This window comes from Impatiens glandulifera, chromosome 6 (genome assembly GCF_907164915.1).
Source record: "Impatiens glandulifera chromosome 6, dImpGla2.1, whole genome shotgun sequence".
Classification (NCBI taxonomy): domain Eukaryota; kingdom Viridiplantae; phylum Streptophyta; class Magnoliopsida; order Ericales; family Balsaminaceae; genus Impatiens; species Impatiens glandulifera.
In genome coordinates this window covers 51,880,671-51,891,469 of record NC_061867.1, presented here as the reverse complement: position 1 = coordinate 51,891,469, position 10,799 = coordinate 51,880,671, and positions in this window count along the sequence as shown.

Below are 10,799 nucleotides of genomic sequence, written 5' to 3'. Positions count from 1 at the left end.
TTGTCTTCCATGTATTCAAATATTCCACCAGTCCACGTTTTGTACTATCCCATACACCACATTCTTCTGAATATTCTGCAGTACGATCTGACATGCGACGATCAAACGCATATACTCTGATGTACGATCCTGTACTCCTGGAGTACTTCCAACGGATAGCTGACACGTATTCAAAAGGAAGATTCGATCGTTGGTGCACTTCATTATAAAAGGTGATCCAAGGACAACGACGAATCTCTCTGTCTCATTCACAAACTGAGAATTAAGAATTACTAAGGACTATGTTTACTCTCGCTCTAAGAATATTATGTAATTCATCTCTATGTGAAATTTCAGTATTGTAAGTATAACAGGGTTTGTCTGTTTAACAGAGTGTTAACTAGAAGTTCAGAAATAGACACTTGTTAAGTCATGTGCGTCTAACTAGGTTTGTGTAGTGTCTATACAAATCAAAACCTTCTAGTGAAAAACCTTCTAGAAACAGAAGAATGGGTGACGTAAGAGTTTTATCTCCGAACATCCATAAAATTCCGTATTATTTACTTTTCGCATTGTTAAATCGTTTATCTATCGCTTCAAATCAAGCAAATATTTCTGCACTTGATTTTCTTCAAGAGTTTGCAAAGATTTGTGAAGAATAGAAACAAAAATCTTAATCTCTGACAGGATTAAAATCGAATATTAAAGTGTTAAGTTGCCAATTATATTCAGAACCCCCTCTCTATAGTTGACATCAATCCTAACAAGTGGTATTAGAGCATGGTTTTTTATTCCCAAGCAATTAGATATCAAAAACATGTCTCTCCCAAGTAAGATCCATATGTTCACGAATGAGAACTATGATAACTGGAAGATAATAATGCAAGCGCATTTGGCCGCCCTAGATGATGACATGTAGTCTGTCATCATCGATGGCCCAATGAAAATCATGAAGGCCAACTCCACCACAACCTCCGATGGTACTCCTGTGATGAAGGAGAAACCAAAGTGTGAGTAGACCATTGAAGAGAAGAGGAAGAACAACCTTGACAATATGGTCAAAGACATTCTTTATAAGATGCTGGACAATAATATGTTCAGCAAGATAAAGGCCTGCTCTTCTGCCAAAGAAATTTGAGAAAAGTTGACCCAACTCTATGAGGGAAACAAACAAACAAAAGAAATCAAGCTGATGGTTGCCACACAAAAGTTTGACAACGTAAAGATGCGTCTTGGAGAGGCGATGACTGAATTTGATGAAAGATTCAGCAGTATTATCATCGAGCTCTTAACTCTAGGGAAGACCTATATCAACTGTGAGGTTATTATCAAAGTCATGCGAGCTCTTCCTAGAGAATGGGACATAAAAACGATGGCTATGAGGGAGTAAAAGACCTCAACAAGATGGAATTGCACTTTTTCCTTACTGACCTCTTACCATCTTTTCACTTTGACTAACCAACAAATCCATTGTTTTCCAATCGAACTTATCATTTAGAGCATTTTACACATAACCATATCATCATATTACAGACCTCATCATTTCGACCACAACTAACATATCCCTTATTACCTAATTGAACTATTATTTCAAACATTTTACATATAACTATCTCATCATTATAAATCTTTCCTCTTACTATCACTTTCACCAACCATATAACCTTATCACTCAGCCAAACTATCATTTTAAAAAAAATCACTCAACCATCTTATTATATTACAAACACTCTCACTTCGGTCAACTAACATACCATCTCAATTCGACCAACCATTATACCCTTGTTAGTTGTTCTTCAACTGAACAATCATATTATCTCTTATTCTCAATCGACCTCTCATTACTAATCTTGCAACTCCATATTTCGGTCAACCAATAATCTTCTCCTTACCGACCTCTTACCATATTTTAATTTCAATCAACCAAACTATTATTTTGAGCATTTTGCACTTAACCATCTCATCATAGTACACACTTTCTCATTTCGGCCAACCATCATATCCCTTGTTCCCCAATTGAACTATTATTTCAAAAAAATTGAATCCAACTATCTCATCATTACAAATCATTCCTCTTACTATTTCATTTTGACCAACCCTATACCCTTCTTCCCCAATCAAACTATCATTTCCAACATTTTTCACTCAATCATCTCATCATCTCACAAACTATCTCATTTCGACCAACAGATATATCCTTTGTTCTCTAGTCGAATTATCATTTTGAGCATTTTTCACTCAATTGTCTCATCATATTACAAACATTCACATTTCAACCAACAAAAATATCACTTGTTCTCCAAGCGAACTATCATTTTGAGAATTTTAAACTCAGTCATCTCATCATATTACAATCATTCTCATTTCGACCAATGGAAATATCCTTTGTTCTCCAAATGAACTATCATTTTGAGCATTTTAAACTCAACCATTTCATCATATTACAAACATTCTAATTTTGACCGACAAATATATCCCTTATTCCTCAACCGAACTATCATTTTGAGTATTTTGTACTCAATAATCTCATTATATTACAAATATTTTCATTTCAACCAACCAATATATCACTTTCCTCAATAGAACTATCATTATGAGAATTTTGCACGCAACCATCTCATTTTATAACAAACATTCTCACTTAAGCAAACCAGCATATATCTAGTTCCCCAATCAAACTATCATTTCTAGCATTTTTCACTCAACCAACTGATCATATTATAAATATTCTCACTTTGATCAACCAACCTATCATTTATTCCTCTGTTGAATTATATTTCTTTCATATATGATTTTATAATTATTCAAACTTGCACTTAGCGAGATTCGAACTCTGGATCTTTATTATGAATTTTGAATACTTAATTATTACACCACTTAAAATTGTTGATTTATTTTTATAATTTTATATATGAATATATAATTGATATGATTAACAATTAAAAATAAATAACTCAACTTATATTAAAATAAATTATCATCAATACCCAATCCTTCTCACTATAATATATATTTCAAATTCACATATTTCACCACCATTCTTTCATTCTTCTAATTCGTATTCACATATTTTATCATTTTTTATCATTTAAGAATTCATTAGGAGAATCATCATTCCTTCAATTTCTCACCCATATACATCGCCATCATTATAATTTTAATATTTATATTACAAACTCTAAAATTCACACAAAGAGGGACTCGAACTCGTATTTCAAGTTTGAAATGTTAATCATTTAACCATTTAGTGTAGAATTCAATTTATAATTATATATATATATATATTAAATGAACCATTTAATAAAAATGGTTTAAGCACAACGATAAAAGCATAAAATGAATACAAGTTATGTACAAATTGAATACATTAGAATAGTTAATTGACTCGAATATCTTCAAGAAGAGCAATAAGATCTTCACATGAATCCACAGGTTTTCTAGATCTAGTCTCCGACATCGTCATCATAATGCTATTGTGAATAATCCTTAACGGTCTACTTTTGTTGTTAAAAGTTCGTTAATTTCTTTTCAATCAGATAGTCTACCATAAAATTATAGGGATAAAAACTCATCTTCTAAGTCTCGCATTTTAGTCGCCTCAATTCATGCCTCCCAATAGCCACTAATGGTTTCTGTCATAACCCATTGTATTCTAATTAAATTCTATAAAACACTAATATACTTACAACAACGTGACCATGTAAAAGTAGATGAGAAGTTGTCTCAACCTCTTTATAACACATACGACTCACAATAATCATGCATTTTTTCATACATCTATCGTTAGTGATAATTCCGCTGTGAATAACACTCCAGCTAAAAATGGAGATCTTGATTGGCATCTTAGACTCGTAAAAAAATTCCCAACAAAGATCAAATGGACTAACTTTATTGAACAAAGTGTAACAATATCCCACATGAAAGTTATTTAGATCATGCCACCACATAAAATTCCGAGAAGACGAGTTTAACCCCTTATTTCTAACCATGAACAAAAGTTTATCATTGGATATGTTTTTCTCACTGTTCAATCTTCTTCTATATCTGATACGGTTAGCAAACCCAATAGACCAAATATCAAACATATCTTTCTTGATGAAAATAGAAATACCACAGCCACAGTAACTGCAGAGGATGTAGTTATTCTTTCTTGTGAAAAGGAACAATATCTACATGTAGAAGATCACCAAGGAGTTGAGTGGATAGTTGATACAGGTTCTTGCTATCATGCTACACCGAATAAAGAGTTCTTCACCACGTACAAGGCTGGAGATGTTGGTACAGTGAAGATGGGTAATACTAGTCACTCAAGCATTGTGGGTATTGGTGACATTTATTTGCAGACCAAACAGGGGCATCGGTTAACACTGAAAGATGTGCGGCATATTCCTGATTTGCGTCTAAATTTGATATCAGGTGATGCATTGGACAAAGATGGATTCAAGCATTATCTTGGTGGTGGTGAATGGAAACTCAGCAAAGGATCAATGATTGTAGCAAAAGGGAAGTCGTGGCACTCATTGTACAAAACACATGTGAAGGTACTTAAAGATGATCTAAATGCAGTACAAGTTGAAAGTTCTCTAAATCTGTGACATCAACGCCTTGGCCACATGAGTGAGAAAGGGCTGCGAATTCTGGTGAGGAAGCTGCACATCCCCTCAACCAAAGATGAGGTTCTGGATCTATGCGACTACTGCCCATTTGGTAAGCAACATCGAATCTCTTTTAGTCAGACATCAGAAAGAAAATATAATGTTTTAGACTTGATTTATTCTGATGTGTGTGGTCCTTTTGAAGTGGAGTCATTGAGTGGCAATCGATATTTTTTAACATTTATTGATGATGCGTCTAGAAAGGTGTGGGTTTATTTTATGAGAACAAAAGATCAGGTATTCAATTACTTTCAAGAGTTCCATGTCATGGTAGAAAGAGAGACAGACAATAAGCTGAAATGTCTTCGCTCTGATAACGGGGGAGAGTATACCTCCAAGGAACTTAAAGCATACTGTACCAAATATGGTATTCGACATGAGAAGACAGTGCCTGGAACTCCGCAGCACAATGGTGTGGCTGAGAGAATGAATCGCACCATTGTAGAAAAGGTGAGATGCATGCTGAAGATGGCAAAGTTGCCAAAACAGTTTTGGGGAGAAGCAGTTCGCACAGCCTGCTATCTCATAAACAGGTCACCCTCTGTTCCTTTGAAGTTTGAAATACCATAAAGTGTATGGTCTAAGAAGAATATTTCATACTCGCATCTAAGGGTGTTTGGATGCAAAGCATATGTGCATATTTCAAAGGAGCAAAGATCCAAGTTGGATGATAAAGCAATTCCATGTATTTTCTTTGGGTATGAAAATGAGGAATTTGGGTACAGATTATGGGACCCAGAAAAGAAGAGAATTGTTAGATGCAGAGATGTTGTGTTCTTCGAGGGTCAGAATGGGATAAATCCAGAAATCATTGAGAAGTCAGAGAGGGTTGATGAGTCCATAGAACTCATACCAATTCCTTCACATGTACAGTCAACAGTAACAGATGAAGATGAACAAAATGAAGAAGCCACTGAGGAAACCTCTGACATGAATGGTAGTAATGATGATGAGACTGTTTATGGTGTTCCTGAGCAGGGGGAGCAACATCGTCAAGAGGAGCCAGAAGAGCCCCCATTAAGAAGGTCTGAGAGAGAGCACCAACCTTCTAAAAGGTACCCTTCTTTAGAGTATATATTATTGACAGAAGAAGGAGAGCCAAAAAGTTTTTAGGAGGCACAAGTTCATAAAGACAAAGCTAAGTGGCAGAATGCAATGAAAGATGAGATGAAGTCATTGCAAGAGATGGGCACATATGAGCTGGTGGAACTTCCTAAGGGCCGAAATGCATTGAGAAACAAATGGGTGTTCAAGCTAAAGAGAGATGAAAATGGAGAAATTATGAAGTACAAAACTCGACTTGTCGTAAAGGGTTTCGGACAGAAACAGGGCATCGACTTTGAGGATATTTTCTCACCAGTGGTAAAGATGACTTCCATTCGTACAGTGTTAGGTCTAGTAGCTAACTTAGACCTTGAGCTTGAGCAACTTGATGTAAAAACTGCATTTCTTCATGGTAACTTGAAAGAAGAGATCTACATGGTGCAACCAGAGGGTTTTGAAGTGTAAGAAAAGGAGAACATGATTTGCAAATTGAAGAAGAGTCTATACGGGTTGAAACAAGCTCCGAGACAGTGGTACAAGAAATTTGACTCTTTTATGATGAGTCATGGGTACTAGAGAACCAAGGCAGATCCGTGTGTTTACTTCAAAAGATTTTCTAATGGAAAGTTTCTGATCCTTTTACTTTATGTTGATGATATGTTAATTGTAGGTCATGATGATGAGAAAATAGCAATGTTGAAGAAGGAGATGTCCAAGACATTTGACATGAAGGACATGGGCCAAGCACGTCAGATATTGGGAATGCAGATTACTCGTGACAGAAAAGCTAAGAGACTTTGGTTGTCACAAGAGAAGTACATTGAAAGGGTGCTTGAAAGATTCAACATGCAAGGAGCAAATGAAGTAAGTTGTCCACTTCCTAGCCATTTTAAATTGAGCAAGAAGATGTGTCCATCAATAGAGAAAGAAAATGATGAAATGTCAAGTGTTCCATACTCCTCAGCTGTAGGGAGTTTGATGTATGCAATGGTTTGCACTAGGCCAGATATAGCGCATGCAGTCGGTGTGGTAAGTAGGTTCCTCTCTAATCCAGGAAAACAACATTGTGAAGCAGTGAAGTGGATTCTTAGATATCTAAGAGGCACTTCCAATTTGTGTTTGAGTTTTGGAAATGGTGAAGCTGTGTTAGAAGGATACACAGATGCTGATATGGCTGGAGATCTAGATCACAGAAAATCCACTTCGGGTTATGTGTTTACTTTTGCAGGGGGAGCCGTGTCATGGCAATCCAAATTGCAGAAATGTGTGGCTTTTTCAACAATAGAAGCATAATACATTGCAGCAACTGAAGCTGGTAAGGAGTTATTGTGGATGATTAGATTTCTCCTAGAGCTTGGTATGCAACAAGAAGATGCAATTGTTTTCTGTGATAGCCAGAGTGCCATAGATTTGAGCAAGAATGCTACATATCATTCCAGAACTAAGCATATTGATGTGAGGTTTCATTGGTTAAGAGATGTAATAGAAAACCAGCAGATGAAGTTGAAGAAAATCCACACGAATAAGAACCTGTCAGACATGTTTACGAAGATTGTTCCAAAAGACAAGCTCGAGCTCTTTGTTGGCTTGTCGGCATGAATACCAAGTGATGACTTGAAGATCGGTGTACCTCTCTCCGTGGGCTGGAGGGGGAGATTGTTGGGCCTTTGGGTCCAGCCCAATTAGGCATTTAATATAAATGAGCAAAACCTAAAAAATGCTGCTCATTCTATCACTTCTAGAGAGAGAAGATATTCTACAAAAAAGAGAAGAAACAGAGGAGAAGAAACAGAGGAAGAAGAAGAGAAGGAGGAGGTAGATCTCTTACATTTTCACCTTCAGGTTCCAATTTCTTGTTGTCTCATATCTAGACTAGCTTAAGTCTGAATGAAATTGGGTTTCTCTGTTTGTATGCCTCAACTTTGGGTTTAAAGTTGAGAAGAACATTTGTATTTGTTTTTGCTTATAGTGAAATTTGCTGGTTGGCCCCGTGGTTTTTTACCCTCCAGGTTGAGAGGGTTTTCCACGTAAATCTGGTGTTGTTTTGTTCTGTGTTTGATCTTTTGTTTTAGACTTAGATAATCTGTGCATTTACCCATCTCACATTGCTAGATTACAGTATAAAAGTAATCTTCATTTCAAAATTCCCAACAAAAAGGAGCCTATATATAGACAACTCAAATAAAACTGAAAGTCATGGAGGCTTGAGAAAGCTAGGGTTGCGAAGAAGTGTTTTTGGCTTTTAGATTATTAAGATTATGGAATAAAGAATAAAATTCTAGATTAAAGATTCTAACCGTTAGATGAAATTAGGGGTTAGAATTTATATAAATAGTTAGTCTAAGGTCATTTAGAATGAAAAGTTGGAAAGACAAGAGAGCTAAAGAGGAAGTTAGAGAAATATGAGTTGTAGGTCGTCGTAAAAATCATCAAATTGTATAGGAGCTCTCCAAGCTTGAAATCGGGGATAAGAAGATGCTAGAAGGTCTTAGAAAGTTTTCTACATTACTTTTAAGTATAAATTTTACCTATACTAAAGAACTTGATTGAATTTCGTTCTAAAGCTCATGAGTTCACAATTGTCTCATATCTTACTGGTTCTTCAATCAGTTTTCTCTAACATGATCTAGAAATGATTAAGGAACTATCTAATATATCAGAACTAACAAAGCATCATGATCTAAATTTGAACTTCGGTTGAAACTTTCAAATTATCTCCTCAGGCATAAATTTGAAAGAGATGATCTCATCTTATAATCGATTTTGAAACCTTTTGTGGAAGAAAATCACTGTTGTGTTGAAGTTTGAGCACCTGCACAATATTCTTGAAAAGGGTTAATTAATTATTTCTTAAGTGTTGGTTAGAGTTATTTAACAATTATTGTTCCAATCTGAGATCATTATTAGCTTCCTAGGATGATTTTATGCTGATTAGAGTAGGAGTTCTCTACTGTAATCATGTTTGTGAGAATTGATAATATGTTGGTCACCTTCTTCATTGCTCTGAGGAAGCTCATGCTTGAGCCACAGGTCGAATTAGGCCTTCTAACTTGCTCAGACACATTTTAAATCAATTACTGAGTTCGGCTTGTTTTCTAGACATTGTTGGATGTTGTGATTATGTGTTCTTGATTGGGATTTGATCACCCACCTCCTTGTATCTCATGTATATGCCTTAGCGGTTGTACCGATTATGATTTTATGTTCATGTGCGATCAACTTTAGATGTAAAACCATCTCTAAATGGTATTTAAGGCTTGTTTGATTTTGGACATTGGGTCATTTCAATTTCATTAGCCATTATCTACGTTTAAATAATTTATAAAATCTAAAAAATAATTAAATGGCCTAATATAATTATTCTAACCAAAAATTAATAAAATTTCAATTTTGAACATGTTCACATTTGTACTTCCTTTCAGCCCTCTCGTTATTAATGTTTTTGTCAAGTATAGGTCTAAAATTTAAAACATCATATACATCTAATAGGGATGAAATAAGCGTAGTTCTTTTAGACTTGGGCTATATTCTTAGATAAATAAATCAGGTTTGGAATAAAAAAAAGGTGTAATATTTTTTCACATTTTAAAAGGTCAATTATTTGGTAGTATAGACTCTCCATTTGGACGGGCATCTAGGTAATAGGGCCAAATGTCCTTTATCACACGTAACTAAGGCACGAGCCTAAAAAATTTTCTAAAAACTAAGTGGCGACTCTTTGAAAGAGCCAAAATCATGTATATCTTCCGCATCTCAATTTAAGATGAGGCGATTCCTAAGAGAGTCGATCTGTCGTTTAATTTTACGAGATTCGAGAGGAAGATAAGCCAAAGAACTTAACAAGGTAATCGACTAAATATTTTCTAAAACGTGCATGGGTCGAGCTTACCATTTCAGTTTTTATCTCACTCCTCAAGATTCGAGAGGAATGTAAGGTATGAGACCGACCAATTTTAGATCGCACAAACCGCCCTTAAAAATGGATATAAATGTTTTAAGATCGAAAACTTTCTAAAGAAGTTAAAAAAAGAAGACGTACAAATTATTAATAGCCACGTGAAAAAATTAATAAAAATTATCTTGGTTAAAAATTCTTTTTTTTACTGGGTTTTCATTATTTTTATTATTTTAGAATTTTATTAAAATTGTTCAACTCATTTTAAATGCATAAATAGAAAAATAAATAAAATTAAAAATAAAATAAAAAAATATTTTAAAGTTCAAATCTTATTAATAAAAAAAATAATATAGTTATATTTACACTTTAATTTAAATATTTTAAGTTTATGTGGGATGATATGACTTTGATATTATAATAAATTAAATATAATTAATTAATAGATAAAAGAAATTATTAATAATATTTATTAATATATATTTTATCTCTTACATTATATTTATTAATATAATATATACTTTTTTTTAAAACAAAAATTAATTAAATGTTCATATATATATATTTTGTTCTTATTTTATCTAGTTTATAATACAAAAATAATCTACATATTATTGTGTTAGAATAAAACAATTATTTATATTATGTATTTTCAATTTTTTCTAGATTCACCCTATCTTATATTCAATTATTTATTTGTTTTTTAGAAAAACAAAGAATTTACAAAATTTTCTAAATCAATATATAATTAATTGTGTCCATTTCTTTTGTAAATCATTTTAAAATCTAGAAAAAATAAATTACATTTTGCGGATTGTTGGCCTAAATTAAATTTGAGTAGATTTGTATTAAAAGTTAAGCAAATGGTGAGACAAATCTATATATATATCTAATAACGCTTAATTTGAAATGTTGAGGGTGTACTTCACGCTCTCTCCAAAATAATTCTCACATCACAAAGTATATTTTCATATTTGTCTCTCTTCATTTATGAATTGTTTTTCTTTCCCTCACAATAAATATATTAATTAATTTTAATTTGTATATATATATTAATGTTATAATTATTATTAAAATTTAATATTTTACATATACACATTAAACCTCTATATTAATTGAGTTTAGCATTAAATACTAATTATAAAAAATTATATTAATTATAAAATAGAAAAAAAAAAGTTATCCTGTTTAGCATTAAATACTAACTACAAAATATTAAAACCTAC